The sequence below is a fragment of the Cyrtonyx montezumae genome, unplaced genomic scaffold, assembly GCF_038088225.1.
Source record: "Cyrtonyx montezumae isolate F1298 unplaced genomic scaffold, pur_monq_1.0 scaffold_2, whole genome shotgun sequence".
In the NCBI taxonomy this organism is placed as follows: Eukaryota; Metazoa; Chordata; class Aves; order Galliformes; family Odontophoridae; genus Cyrtonyx; species Cyrtonyx montezumae.
The window spans coordinates 14,794,979-14,811,007 of record NW_027071936.1 but is presented as its reverse complement, the minus strand read 5'-3'; the positions used below and the strand labels follow the sequence as shown (position 1 = coordinate 14,811,007).

General features: G+C 37.9%; 1 protein-coding gene across 1 annotated transcript in view; it reads left to right on the top strand.

Annotated features, from left to right (window-relative positions):
* SNCA (synuclein alpha) overlaps window positions 1-16,029 on the top strand; it is a 65,697-nt gene that overhangs the window by 29,945 nt on the left and 19,723 nt on the right. The window lies entirely within an intron of this gene.

Here is a 16,029-nt window from a genome sequence, read left to right as displayed (position 1 = left end):
ATTGTTTAGACATGGTCTGCTTAAGTCCACGTTTAAGAGTCTAGTTCTCTTGCAGTTTAGACCTGAAAAATTGAAGTGAGTGTTCAATGTCAGTTAATATCTGGAGATACAGTTAAAAAGTATCTAGTCAAACTACCTGAATTGGCAGTAGTGACTTGTGATGAGTTCAGTCCAAATGTCATCAATATGCTGCTCTATCAGTGGTACCTCTCCATTCTAGGAGAAGTTGTGCACCATGATATGCTAGTTGATCTCTGTGTTCATTGCAATAGCATCAAGGTGTGTCCTTGTGGAGAAAGAATTGCTTTATCGCTTGCATGGCTGGGTCAGAAAGTAATTGTCATAATGGTTGGCACTGAGGGAGAGCTATGCTCTAGGCAGTGTAGGCTTGAATTTGATCATGCTGGTGCTTCTTTCTGTGTCTTTAGCACTAGAGTAAACTTGACAGAAACATTTCCCCAAACTCAAGAGGTTGACTGTCGAGCATCCATAACCCTTCCTTCAAAATCATTACAAGCTAAATACAAGTTCATGAGTAGAATACTACAGAACTTTAATTCTTGTGTGAAGAGTTCTGTGCAGCTGTCTGAAGCTATCTTGAGGAATGTGTAATTTGGATGGAGAAATACATGGCTCAGGACTTTGTATGTGTACTAGATTTTTGGGTTTCTTTTTTTTTGTTGGGCTAAATTAAACTCTGTGGAAAGGTTACGTGTTAAACTAGGAGACTCATATCTATACTGACAAACATCTTTTTTTTAGATTCTAAGTAACTTGCTGATTATTTCAAGATACTTAATCTACGTTTTACTTGTCATCTTTGGAACAAATGCTTCTTGTCTGCTGGAAATCTGAGGCAAGGAGTTAGGAATTCCCTTGGTGTTTGAGAGGCGGAGGGATGCAATTAGTACTGAGTCCAATTGGTTATGCTGATGTTCCTGGTTAGAACATGAGCTACCCTGATGTCTGTTGGTTGTAGGTGTGAGTATGGATTCACTACCTCAGTTTCAATTCAGATTCTTATGGGTAGTGTTTACAGGATGATCTAATAAGAGTTCTAGGGCTTTATCACCAGCCTGAGGTTCAATAAGCTTTTCTGTGCTGAGAACTGTTGCAGATCTTTTCCTCTGCTGGAGTGTGCAGAAAAACCTCAGATAATAACTATGGGATGCTTGAGCTCATGAGATTAAAATATGTACCTTTAGAGGCCTGTCCCAGAGGTATACATGGCTGGTTTTGGATGCTGGAGTTGGGTAGTAAGTGTCATGTTTCTGCACAATAGCTGTTTACATTAAGGCTTGCAAGCATTCCTGTTGCATTTTAGGAACTGTGCTGTTAACGCTGAATGTTGAAAGTAATCTTGATACCAGCTGTCTCTTCATGCACAGCCAAACCCTCATGAATCCCTTGTCCCTTCAAATTTGAAGTAATTAGTATTTTATTCGGGTTATGACTATTTCTCTTAAGATCCTTGAAGATAAGGTTGCTTACAGTACCAAGGAAACAGCTTAGTAGGCATCTCTTTGAGCAGTGTTACTAGGTTCAAGTTCTCAATACAAACATGTTGAAGAGTGTCGCAGAAAAACGTCAACTTCAGATGTGATGCTGATTTGTTTTAACTCACAAATCCATCTCTTGGTATGGCTGCTTCAGAGGGTTCAGAGCTGGACTGCGCTTGTGATGTCAGTTATGACTTGTTTGTTGTGCTTGTTGAAATTTTAAGTCACTGAAATGTTTGAAATGTTAAAGACATGATGGATTTAGAAAGCTGAAGCATGTTAGGTTTTCAAGACTTGTGTCCAGTGTCTACTCATTTAAAATGTTTGAATTGAATCTAATTCAGATGCTAGAGTTTTAGTTGACGCGTGCTGTCATAGCCTTATTTCATCCTGAAATGGCTAAGAATGAGAGTGTAAGAGTACCAATTGCAGCTTGTCTAGGAGCTATTCTGCAGCTACTGGATTTTATTTTGTTCTTGATTTTTGGTCCTGATGAACAGGCTCAGAGCGAATGTATCTATTTGAGGTGTAATAACAGGTTGAGAAACCCTTGTTTGAAATAAACTTTCATAACAATAGGGATGTTTCATAGTGAGCAGTTAATAGCCATCCTGTCACTCTAGAAGAGCAAATAATTGTAGTTATATACACCCAAGAAATTCCTGAAGATGACAACAGTGAACATTTGCTGATGTGAGCAGCAGTTGGAGTTGCAGGAAATGGGGGTGTAGTGTCAGTCCACCACGTTCCCCCCCCCCCCTTTGCCAGCAAGGAGTTGCTATTTAAAGGCTTGCACATTTGCAAGTGCTGCATGGAAGGCTGTATGTTACTATGCAATATTCCTCTATTTGTCTAGTGCTTATTTCTGTACATGCAACTCTGCAACTAGTGTCCAAAAGAAGTTCCACAGCTTAACTAAATACTTGATGAGAAAGTTTTGCCTGGTTTTGGTTGTGGTTTTTGTGGCTTTTATGTTTTCAGTTTATAGCCTACTGAATTTTATTTTTACTGTAAAACATTTATTTTGTAATAAAGAGGAAAAAAATCCTACACTTTCTTGTACTCAGTGTTCTTTTGTCATATTCTGAACAATCAGAACATATGTCAAAAAAACCAACACAAAACAACAGGATAATCCATTCATCTTGGTCCTGCTAGGGTTTTTTTCTGCAATATGTATTCCAATGCCTTGTTAAAAAAATTTTTATAGAGAAAAAGAGGGGGTATTTCAGTTGTCCACAGATGGGAGTATGAGGAAACTTAGTTTTTAGGTATGTACTTTTTTTTCAGAATTATTTGGCTGTTGTAACATGTTGATTTTTATCTTAATTATTTTCAATTTGTCATTTGTACTCTGCATTTGGCCACTGGTTGTGGCTTGGCTGTTTTCCAAACACTGCTTTTCTTAATTGACTGTGCAACTACATTTCTGCATGTGTTTATAGGTAGTTTTTCATTTGTGATAACAAAATATAAATAAAAGAAATAGTCCAGTTCAAGTGGTTATAAGAATTATATTTATATTCTAGAATGTTATGAATTCACGTTATAACAAATGTTCCTTGATCATTTTAAAGTCAGATGTCATAAAGACTGTCCTTATATTTCACAGTTAGTGACTCATGATTTCTACATTTCCTACTAATGAGTGCTAGATGTAGGTTGATTTTTTTTAACTTGAGTGTCTTGACTAAATGCAGTTAAGTTCTGCAGATTTTGCTCTTGGGATTCAGTTTCTAGGTGTTGGTGTTCGTGATCTGTTCAGTGTTCAGAATTCCTTCTGCTTCATTAGTACTTCAGAACTTGTGAATAGTATTCTCTTTTCTGCCTTAGATCATGATGGAAATGTTCATGAAAATCTGTTCAGTAACTGGTGTGAGGCTTCTTCCTTCAAATTGAAACACCATCTTTTATTATTCATTCTTCTCAGACTTTCAGTTTTGATTCAGAAGACATTGTTTTGATTCAAGTAACTTTGGTCTCAATTTTTTTGAGGTACTAAACAGCCTCAAAAATCTAAATACATGACTCTGTGCCCCCCTTAAACCACTAGTTTTTCATTTCAGTGCAAAAAAAGAAGCTAATTTGTCAGACAAGGTAGTCTTGTAACTGGGCATAGTGTTTTATTGCTCATGATTTAGTTTCCCTTTGGGCCTAGAATTTTCAGTTCCTTATAGTGGTGGCTTATGTCTTTAATCCATGTGGTCAGTTGGAAGTTCCTTTAGGGGAGTGTAGCTTTAAGACCTGCATGGAGTGGTTTTCAAATGTGCCTCATAGATGTCTCATTATTTTGTCAGAGTACTATGTGACTACCTATGGTTGTTTATTCATCTTCACTGCCTCTTACTTTAGGCTACCTGAAAGTTTGGTCAAGTATTTCCTATAAAATTTGGTATGGGATTGGCTAGGTTAAATGCTTTGGGTTTCAGAAGCTGTTTCAGTTGGAGTGCTTTAGGCAAAATGGTTGGGGTATGTTAGGTTGTTATTCTGTCCCTCTTCAAAGGGATAACTGGAATGGATGCTAATCCTAAAAGTAACTCCAGCTCCCTTAAATTTCATGAAGAAAACAGGCAGGAATTATACCCTTTTATTTATGTGTACTTGACACTGTCCTTTGGATTTTTACTTCTCTGCAGAGAGTTTACCTTGGAAGAACAGATAAAAGTAGCTCTGACTATCTAGGTTTTGGATAACTTAATGTAGGTCTGTCCTGGTTATTTTACTCCCTTCTCTGAAGTGAGTATAGGGAAGATGGCCATTTGGATCTGACGTTCTTACTTGAAGTTTAAACAATATCAAAGGGGAGAAGCCGTGTGTTCTTTAAGTGAATAAACGTACCCTGTCGTCATCTGCAGGTATTGTGCTGTGTAATGGAAGCATGTTACTGACAGTGTAGAAAGTTGTTCTATGAAACCATATTTGCACATGACTAATGTTAGTCTTTCTAGTTAGGAACGAAATATAATTTGCTTTGTGTTACTCTGTTTTAGAGGGCAACAGCTATTAGCTTTGTTTCTTTCTCAACAGCAATAAAACAACTTGCTTTAAAATTAAAAATAAAGGTATTATTCATAGAAATTTGATTGATCTGTAATTAAGATTCTAAGTTAGAGTAATTTGAGATAAATTAGAACTGCCCTAAAGTAGACTTTTCTTACATGTTTCATAGAGCTTTTTGGTGTTACTTAAGTCTGATCCACCCTTAAACTATCAGAATTGGCCAAGGAGTCCAACAACAAAAGCTCCTCAAGTTGGCAGTCAAAACCCCACGCTCCACCCTAATGCATGCCATAAATAAGTGACATACTCCTACCATGACAAAATCAGTTGGAGAAAAAAGGCTCATGGTATGACTTGTAAATGTCATCTTTGTTCCTGTGGAGCATGTAGGAACCTTTTCAAAAAAGGAGAATTCAGTTTAGTATGAATAGACAAGTACAGTATGTAAAGACTTCTGAGAAATGTAGTGAGTTTAAGTCTTTCATTATTCATTATATTGCTTGGAAAGCAGTTTCTCCATGTTTAATTTTTAAGATGTGTTGTTCCCCAAACTACCATGTAGCCCTGAAATTGAGTTCAGCGTTAGGTCATAGAATCATAAGAGTTGGAAGGGACCTCTGGAGATCACTGATTCCAAATCCCATAATTAGTTTTCTTTGAGCCTCTGAGGAAGAGTATTTGAGGAATAGCAGAGAAGAGAGTTTAAAACCATAGTGTTTTGCCTTTCTGTATGTATACCAGCTACATCTCAAAGGATGTGTATTTTAGAGCTTTTGACTATGCTTTGTCAACTATATTGGCTTAATAATTCTTTACCTTCCTTGAGCATCAGCGTCTCTTCTGTTACAATTAACTTGTTCCCTGTTGAATTACTTTTTAACGTGTAATTCCACAGGAAGGTGGTTCTATTACGGTTGTGTTTTGTTATTTTAGTAATACAAGAAACCTGGTTAATCCTAGTCCTAGAGTTTCATTTTGGTTGCACTTCTACCAGATCTCACAAGGAGGTGCCAATATATGCCAAGTGGTACACTTAGCTATGTTTTGAGGACTCAGTTTCACATTTTCTCACTGGAGAAAAATAACCCTACTTTCTCATTAAAGCAGGAGAGGATCCTTTTATAGTTTTTTCTTTACTATTTATTAAGGCCAACAAACAGAAGTGAGTAAAGTATGCTGGAGATTACAGACTGAAAGAATGTGTATTTACTACAGTGAGAAACTAAATGTAAGTGATGGCTGGGCTCTGTGTTTTAAAGATCTGCATGGGAGCAAGACAAGTGGAATGTGTAAGCTATGCTTAAAAATGGACCCAAAACATCTGTATGGAAACAGTGCATAAAGTATTAATGAAAGAATCATTTAGTTAGAGAAGTAATCTGCCTTACTCAAAAGGGGCAGCATGTGGAAATAAACACCTAGCAATGTGTGAGTTCAACAGGCAAAATAGGAGAACACTGTCAGCAGATAAAGCCATCAGCACAAATGTTGCTCCCAGGTGGAGAAAGTACGTGTAAAGTAGCTAGGGGTTCTTTTTTTCCCCAGTGACAACTGGTTGCGGGGGGGGGTGATGAAAAAAAAAATTAAGCAGTGTTATTTTGGTCCTTAGGAAAAAGAAAGCTTTTTTTCTGTCACATCTGTCGTTTTCTTGCTGAGAACTGTGAGGGTGCATGTTTATGAAATATACAGAGGTAGGTTTTCTTCATAGCAGTTCTAAGTAAGGACTGAGCAGCGATCCTGCCTCTCCTCTCTATGTTGGTGAGGCCTCAGCTGGAGTACTGCATCCAGGTGAAGACTCCTTAGTACATGAGGGACTTAGACCTATTAGAGAGCGTCCAGAGAAGGGCCACAAATGAATCAAGAGATGTAACAATTCCTGTAGAAGGAAAGGCTGAGAAAACTGAGGCTCTTCAGTGTGGAGAAGAGAAAGCTTTGAGGTAACCTAAAAGCAGCCTTTCAGTGGAGCTATGTGGAAGAAGGGAATGGACTGATAAGCAGGATCTGTGGTGATAGGACAAGGGGATACGATTTAACTGTGAATCTCCATGTTCATTGGAGGGGAGTTGGAGTAGATAACCTTTAAATGTTCTTTCCAATTCCAGGAATTTTCTAGTTCTGTAATATGATGAGACTGGGGAATACAGAATGTTTGAAGATCTTGTCAGGTTTTCTCTAGTTGATTTGAGGGATACTTCTGAAGCTGTGAGATTTCTGGGAGGTAATTAAATAGTTATTTCCCCTTGGAGAAAAGTATATGCAATGATTCTTTGAGTCTGCCTGTTAGTAGACAAGCAACTAGTCAAGATCAGATGAACAAAAGTATAGGAAGCGACTTCTGCAGTTGGTGACTCTTCAGAAGTCCGTGTCCTACTTCCTAAGATCTCAAAATGAGAAATAATGTTTTGTACTGCCAAGATATGTTAAGTAACTTTTGTTTGTGGAAACAAGGATGAGGATGGTGACATGCATTTGAAATGCGGAGAAGTAAATTCAAGATTGGATGGATCAAGTGAAGAATTTGCCAGGTCCTTTCAGGACTCTTCATAAACAAAGTCTTTAATACTGCTTGTTAGCTGTTACCATAGTGAAAATGTTCACTGAAACTATTTGTGGAATTAAGTTACTACAAGGGCTCTTTCCTAGAAAACATGAATTCCTTATTCCTTGAGCATTAAATGCCTATGATAATATTTTAGAATACATCAGAATGTATCAGATGCTGTCATAAGTTCTCAGATACTTTGCACTGACTTAGTGAGGATTTGCTAAGCCATGTTTCCCTACTTGAAGAGCTTGTAGTATGTTTCTGCTTTGTCTATATATATTAAGCACGAGCTTGTTGTGCTGATGCTGTAAGCAAGTTTAAGGCTTTTGTAGAGGCGAATACATCATGATCTCAGTTTAAGGCATTCAGAACTTGGTAACTCAAGGATATGGTTGACAGTGGTGTGTAAACTTGACTGCAATCCTTGAGCACCACTGTGCCTCAAAACTATTCCTGTGTGTGATAGGTTAATGCTGTATGACTTGTGCTGTGTTAATCTACTTTCTAGAAGGTGATAAATGAAAACAGTCTATGTCCCAGAATGACTTTATGTTGTAGGGTAACTCAGCTGTTATCAAAAAAAGGTAGCCTTATTGGTATAGATTTATTAAAATATTACAAGCAAGTGATGGGAAAACAACTTCAATGCATGAATGTCTGAAGTGGTCTTATTAACTTTGGGATTTTTTTCCATGTCTGTATTGGATTTGAGTAGTTGAATCTTTTTCTTCACTTAATTCAAACCTTTTCCTTCAGAACTGGTAGAGGAACAGTGATCAAATACAAGGTCTTACTAATTTCTCTGCAAATATAATGAGACTTTTTCTTTCTTTAGTCTATGGAAGTTGGACGAGTAATGACTACTTTTGACAGTTTATTCCTTTTCTCCAATCTTTATCCTATCGGTTTGTAGGAGACTGTCTATCATGCTGTTATGCCATTTATGTTGTCTTCTGTTCTGTTCTTTTTTGTGTAATAAGTTCCCAGATGCCAAATAGTTAGTTCTGTTGTATATTTAAATCATTATTTGTATTAAAGAAACGATTTATAACCAGGGAGTAACTTTAAAAAACAAAAAACAAAAAACCCTGCAGTACTAATTAAAGAACAGAAGAAATCTAAATACTGGGATCACTTTTTCCTTGATAATGATGAATAATAATTTAGGGGGTGAAAGAGAAGTAGAAGAGAAGGTTAGTCTATTGTACGTACACTGGAGAAATAGTGTATAGGGTCCCTAGTTCCCACTGTATGGGCAAGAAGAGCAGGACAACTAACATACCTTTGGTCACTGAGGGTGCCATTTGAAGACTGAACAATAGTCTTTATTTTTACTTGGAGCAGTGATTCAGTCTCACTTTTCTCTTGCGGTTCTTCTGAAGCTATTTGCTAGTTACTTGTTCCGCTTACATGATTCTCTCAAAAACAGTTTTTTTTTTGTTTTGTTTTGTTTGCCTGCTTCTTGTCTTTCTAGAATGAAGGATGAAATTTCCTTGTTCTCTACAGGGTAATTGAAGGCTTGGTGACATAGAAATTATTTTGTGTTCTTTTTCATTCCTGGCCCTGTCTGCACTTGGTGTCATGGTGTTTCCTGAAATGAAAATGCTTTCTAACATCCCAAGTGTTTAACTACTCTCACTCTAACTTTTTGTGGAGTATAAGTGTGTTGAGGATGCTAGAGGGGGATCCATGTGATATAGATTATAAATAGTAAGCCTGGCAGCCTCACATTTTGCTTCTTATTATCATTTCTAAGATTTCATTATTTTATCTCTCTTAGGTTTATACTATAGTTCTACTCCTGATAATGTTGCAAACACGAAGCCTGATACAAAACAAACTGGACTTTTAGTAAATGATCCCAGTGAGTCTCGACCTGGTCTATTCACTTAATTCTGAGCACTTTGGCCTTACATGTTATTGGCTGATAGGATATAAACTTTGAAACTAAGCTGATATAATATGCTTGTTTAATTTTTAGGAAGATGATGCAGTTTAGATATTCAATGATGAGTTCTAAGATGACATCTGAATGCATATTGGGTGATGTGGCACCTGTTAGTAGTAGCTGTTGATCTATTTGTAGTTAATTAAGAGAATAGATAGCTCATGAGTCTCCTCTCCCCAACATCTATACAGACAGTAGCAACTGGATGTCAGTAAAGCAGATTATCTCTTAGTTTGTCTTCTCCCTTTTAGTTATTTAAATTAATATTTTGGAAGAAAGCGCTATTGAAATGATAGTGCAGATAATCCGAAGCTGATATCCAAGAGGGCCTGGCTTTCAGTGGACTGACTTCCTATTCCTCAAGAATTAGGTTTCTAAAAGCCTTCTTGTTTTGAATATCCAAATACCCTCTGATAATACATCCAGAAGTTAAACATTTTCTTTTCCTGTAGGATCATACGTAACAAGAAAATAAAAATTCAGTAGTCTGTTGTTCAGGCAATTCTGCTTTACTGTTCTCAAGTTTGGTAGGAAAATGTTGTCTATCTGTTAAGATCTAAAGCAAAAGTATATTTGGTCAATAGTTTTCCATTTGCTATAAGTATTGGTGCATTTTTTGTGTTCTAGTGTAATATGACTTAGCAACTTCTGCGATTGGTGCTTTAGGTCTTCCTTAACATATGAAAAGTTTTAATACCTATATTGCATCAATTATTTGCTTTTCATACTTAGAAGAAACCCGTCTTGCAACACAAAACATCAGTTCTCTGCATAAAAGCTGTTAATAAAAATCACTAAGTTGATTTTCAGAGAATAAGCTGAAGCTTGTAGCTGGCTGTCAGAAAAGCACAAAATACAAAAAGTAATCAGTTTACTCAGTAGTTGGAAAGGAATTATTTGGTTTTACTGAGGTTGGAGTTTCAGCACTCAATGAAAGAGGGAAGTTTACTGTATAAGAGGTGGTCAAACATACTCAAGTCCTGTGAGGTTTGTTTTTTTTCTCCTGACTCAGCTGTGGGGGGAACAAACACTGACAGTTGGAATGGTATTTCAAGCTACACTATGCCCTGTTGAAAAATATAGAAAGCAAATGATAAGCAACTCTGAGAATTGGCTCCCACAAATCACTCTGAGAGAAATACCGCACTTAGGCTCCTGTAAAGTACTGTGTGTTTACTTGGGTTTGTTCTTTACTGCAAGTGAGTTACTTCAGCATGTATATGCAAAAGTCTGAGTGGGATCAGGAACCAGGGTGCTGGAGTTAAAACTGGGTGAGCTAGAGGGTTACTGTCAGTTGAAACTCAGTTTCTGTTTATTTGGTGCTTTAATGAGAAATTAAGAACTGAAAAGCCTGAGTATATTGAAAAGCTAAGCCTTGATTTTTATCCTTTAGTATGTGGAAGCTGGGTGATGTTCCCACAAATGGTGTTGGGTGTGTTGAAAGCCATCACCAACAGAGACAGCATGTAATGGCAGAAATAAGATACTGGGCAGTTTTCCTTCTCTCATTTTGCTTCTCAGTCTCCAGCACTGCAAGGAATTCTAGAGCTAGCACAAGACTCTGAAGTGGCTGCATCAAAATTCAGAGAGACCTGACGTGAAGGAAGCATCCTATTTGGTCCTGAGGCACCCTCACCACCTGTGCCCAAACTCCCATGGAAGCCCTTTGTGCACGGGCTGTATGAAGGTCATGCCGAGTGCCTTCACGTTGTGTTCTCTGAGTGCTCCCTTGAGCTGAGTATCTGGGCTGGTTGATTTTTTTTCCATGGTTTGTTTCCATTATTGCACAAGGCATCAAAATAACTTCTGAATAGCTGGAAGCTACTCAGTTGTTGTGACTGGCGGATACTGTTACTGATGCAGGTCTTCCTTGAGTCAGTTGTGGAGCTCTTAAATCTGTCAAAGACACAGTCTGTAAAGCAGTGCGGAGAGCTCTAACTATTTCAGTGTAGTGTACGGCCTTTACTTTCCAGTTCAAACAGATGAGCTGAAACACAGGTTTTTGTCTTTGTTTCTTTGCCTCTTAGTGGAGGCCTAGACTGATGTATACTAACTCAAACCAATGCAGTTGCAGATGAGACAGTGTCTCCAGAATCAGCTTCTGGGTTGTGATCTCTGCACTGAATGGTGTCTAAACCCCTCTGGGCTCAGTGTGATGAGTCGGACTGAAAGCACCTGTGAGCAGCATGGCCTAGGCTGCCCTTCTTTGCCCACCAGCCAAGCATGTGCTGATATCTGGCTGGAGCACAGTGCTTGCAGTGCTCACTGGGTACTTTGACATACTTTTCACTCAAGAATAGCAAAACTGTTCTTCACTTTGCATAAAAATAAAAATGGTGTGAGGCAGCTGAGTCACACAAAATACTGATAAGTGTAAAATACGCTGCTTAGGCAGTGTTTGCATTCTCATCTTCCAGACAGTAATGCAGGCTGTGCTTGGATGAGGGGGAAGGGAGACCTGTTATCAAGGTGAGAATTAGTGCTTGAATGCTGTGGCTTACGAAGTCAGGTTGTTCCTCTGATTTCACAAGCTATGTTAGTATTAAAATGGGGCTCAGAACTACGTATTTGAAATATTCAGTGGCCAGATTTAAAACCAGATTTTTTAATAATTCAATAGCCTGATTCATAAGATTGAATCTTCCTTTGATTCATCTGTGGAAACTACTTTGAAAAATGTTCCTTGGGGTATGCTTAATATTCTATTATTTATTATTCTTAGCTTATTAATAGATTAATTTAGCATAATTTTCTAGTTCAAATTTGTTTAAAAATGGATATTTGACAGTTTAAAAACTTTGAACTTGTGACTCCTACAGTTTCTTCAGGTCTCTTTTTTTCTTTTTACTCTTTTTTTCTTCCTACTTTCTTATAAATAAGTAGTAGATGTGTAATTTGAGAGCTGAAAGTGTAAAGAAAACAACCAGAACTAAGAGTGACTAATCTTGGCACTATTGACTATAGTGGTGCACTTTATGAACTAAAGGAAAGCAGATGGTGTTTCAAGTTGAGTGCTTTTCTTGCCTTAGTTTAGCCCTTCAAAGGGTATTACCTGAATTGCAGCTGTTCCCTTCCCACTTAACTCAGAAAAAAATTTTTTTCCAACCATAGAAGCATTCATTATCTTCTGATCACAACTGTTTAAGCTGCAGCATGGTGTCTAAAGCATCTTCTCACCTATTTATTGTTTGCACTTGGAAGGCACTGCTTTGTAGCAGCAGTATTCTATTTTTAACGTCAACTTTTTCCTCCTTTTCTGAGGAAACCAGGAATTTTAATTAAATATGGCAAGCCTCCTGACTTCAAAACCGTAGCGATCTCTGGCACTGTTTGGCTTTGTAGTGGTGCTAAGCTTGTCACTCCCCACTTAAAACTGACCTCAAGAAGTAGCCTGAGAAATTGAGAGGTTGTTCAGGTGAGAGGCTGGGAACCATTTATTGTTTGGTTTTCTAAAACTGAACAGCAACATAGCACATTTTTTGCTTGTGAACTTTACAGGCATCTAAATAGGCTCTTTCTCAGGAGTCACTTTGAATTGAACAGAATAAACATAGTGCAGTCTAATAATTGATGGTAAAGGAGAAGAACTGGCAGATCAATACTACTGCAGTAAGGTAAAATTGGTCACTGAACATATGGAAGGACAGTTTTGGTATGTACATGTGAGGTTGACAGATGTCTGAGGAGCTGATTATATTGAGGTGGGGGCAGACTGGTATAATTCTGAGTGACTTCGTCCCAAGTGTAAACTTAACTTCTTAAACTTTTACTGTTTAAATAAAAGCTTAAGCAAGTGTCACAGGGTATGTAATAGTGTTGAAATAATCATATTAAAGGATATTGATGCTGGCAGTCATATCAGTGATGACAGACTGGTTTTGTGATATCAACTATTCTGGATGAACTTTCCAGTGGAAATTCAGTTGTGGACTTCGGTTTAACGATTTCACTGTGAATTTTGACTAGATGAGTTCATTTTAACTTCATTAAATTCCTATGTAGGAAGACAACTGTTAATTTGCCAATTGTTGGATTTTGATGAGGAAGTCAGGTTGCCATGACTAAATTCAAGAAATTTGTCATGGGATGGGATAAAAAGGTGTTCAATTTGAACTGTAAATCTCCTGTGATGTTTTGAGGTTTTGGGTACAACAGTGTGGTAAGAGTTCATAAGCATCTCGTAGGTGGTTTACAAAGATATTTAAATCTCAGGGTCAGTTTAAATGTGGTGGAGCAGAAACAGTGATAGTCACTGAATTAGTGTTGAGAGTTAACACAGGTCTGGCCAATAATGCATTTTGGCAGACATAAACCATCAGGAGCTGTGATGCAAGAGGTCCAGCAGTGACGATTTGACTTAGTGCCTGCATAGACAATCCTCTCAGGATGTAGAGGAGAGAAGGGCAATCACTTCCAAATTCTATCCACTGGAGCCAGGACTTGTTTCTGTGCAATGGCATGGGGCCGTTCATTGCAATGGGCCACTGCTGGCTGGCCACCAGGTGAGAGCTGACCTTGGTGGATTGAAAAGAACGATGGGATTGGGACTGAGGCTCCAACTGTAGGGCTGTCCAGGAGAAGAACCGTGACTTTGAGAAGCAAGCAACAAATCATAACTTCGTTACAGTTGGGAAAGACTACCAAAATCATCTAGTTCAGACATCTGGGTTTCTAGTCTGTGATCACAAAGCTTAAAGAAAAAACTGGAAGGAGAGGAAAAAGTAATTCAGGCAGAAAATCAAAGCTTCTTCAGAAGTGAGCCTAACTGACATGTTGGGAGTTTTGTCAACTGTGGGCAGCCCCATTTTGTGATGAGCTCAAGCCCAGGGCTGCTGTCTAACAGTGAGATGCCATCTGTATGTAGCATTAATGAAAGAAGGTTGTTTTCTCTGGTCAACCAGTTTCATGCCAGAAAGGTACTGATTTAAGCAGGGAGGAACAAACACTTCCTCAGGGAAAGCTGTGGGTGCTTGTCCCTGGAAAGAATTTAAGCAGGGTTTCCGAGACACAAGTAGAAGATAATTCACTTAGCCTAGTATGTCCAGTCTTAATTATGTTATAGGATTTTGTGGCTTATCTCCTGCCAGTGCGTGCAGAATCAAGCTTTGCCCTTCTTTTACCGAGAAAGCCATGAAGTTCTGTGCCTTTGGAATGGCTGACGCAAACAGCACGAGCTGAAGTTAACTGTGAGAGCTGGTGCTCATAAGGAGAAAAAATAACAAGACTTAAGTCCAGATTACTACATCTGTGAAGATATATTTTCTCATATTCAGAAGGCAACTTATTTCCATCTGTCTCACCTGTCACACTGCAGGGAAATATTTCTGAAATTAAACTTGGCTAGTTGCTTGTTGCAGAGTGACAGCTGAGTAACCAGTTGATGCTTTAAAGCCTTCAGGTAAAGCAGTAAATACTGTCATTTGAATGTAGGGAGCAAAGCCAATAAGTACTAATGGAGGGCAAAAACATTTGAGAATATCTTGATGGGGTTAAGACTAACTATTCTGCTGTGTTTTAGACCAAATACTCAATGGCATCTATGTTTTCCTGCCCAGTAGTTATCAAGTCTGTGTCTCTCCCGAATATATACTTGATGCTTGTGTGTTTTTTCTCTGAATTTATGCACTAGCATGTCGAAGAAGAGCATGCGGGCTGTAAACACTTGGTTTAATAATCTCATATTGGAAACAGCTTGTCAGATTTTCAAAAACAAAAATGCTTCTTTGAGGGGGGAAAAGGAAGAGGGAATGGCACCAGAAGATAAAAAATAAGGTTACTGCATCACACCAGCCAAAACCTAATATCTAAACAACCGTTTCTGAAACGGTTACTGAGAAGGGAGAGACAAGATATCCACACTGTTAGTACATTTAGCACAGGGTGAAGCTGAGGAAATGATGAACAGCAGTGCTATGAGCCCTCACAAATGGACAAAAAGAACATACTTCCTTTTCTAGGATCATTCTTATCGTTACACCTGTTGTAGGTTATTCTTCCTTCAGTGTTACAGAGGTTTATCAGTTTAAAAATATTTCCTGTTATTTCATTAACTTTTGTCTATATATTCTTAAATGCGAGCATTTATCCAGGTAGAGTTTTTGTTTTTGTGTTATTTTCCAGTATATAAACTGGCTAAATCGAATCTGGGATGCGTACAGGTAAAACTCCAACAGATAAAACTCTATCAGCTGCTGTTGAGCAGCATCTGTTTTTCAGAAAAATAACGAATTGTTCAGAATGTTACATCCTATGAACATTATCTACTTTACAGTGCAGATGTGGACTTGCTTATGTTTAGTTCTACCTCAGCTCTTTGGTGTGTGTGTACTAAGAGAAGTCAAAGGAGATTGTCACTGTATGATTGACCAGAACTTCCCTGAAAATGTATCAGTATTTGTATTGCAGTTTCTTAATTTTTACATCTGACTTTCTCATTAGAACTAGATTAAAACCTTTCTTAACAAGTTTTGAAAGTGGACCTGGGATGTTTTATGGTGAATTACAGTCCAGGTAGATAAGCAGTGATTGATCATGGTAGGGAAGCAGTGTTAAGTCAGTGCAATTGCTACAATATATACCTGCCAAATATGTGATTTTCAATACCTAGAACAAAGAAATTTGAAGCTGTATGTCAAGTTGTTATACAGTCTTGATGCATTGCTTATATATCTACCACATTTGAGTTACTGTGTCGTCTTAGCTCTAATCTCTATATCAAGTGGTGCATTGATCAGTGTAAGTTAGAAGGGAGAATAATTCTGTTTTTCTCAGTGGCACATCGTCTTGGGATGTCAGCATGACTGACGGTGTTTTCAAATTTCAGCAGAGAACAAACTGATGTCCTGACGTGTGAGTGAACATAAATTTACATGAGTTATATGCTTTAGTTAACAGTGCACCTTGCCTTAGTGTTTCTGCCAATTGTTGCAGTGTACTGTATGAGGCCAAGTTATTTTGTGGTTAGTAATAAAAATAAGTCATTTGTCAAATAGAATAAAATCAAGCTACTACAGAAATAATTAAGAAACAGTTAATTG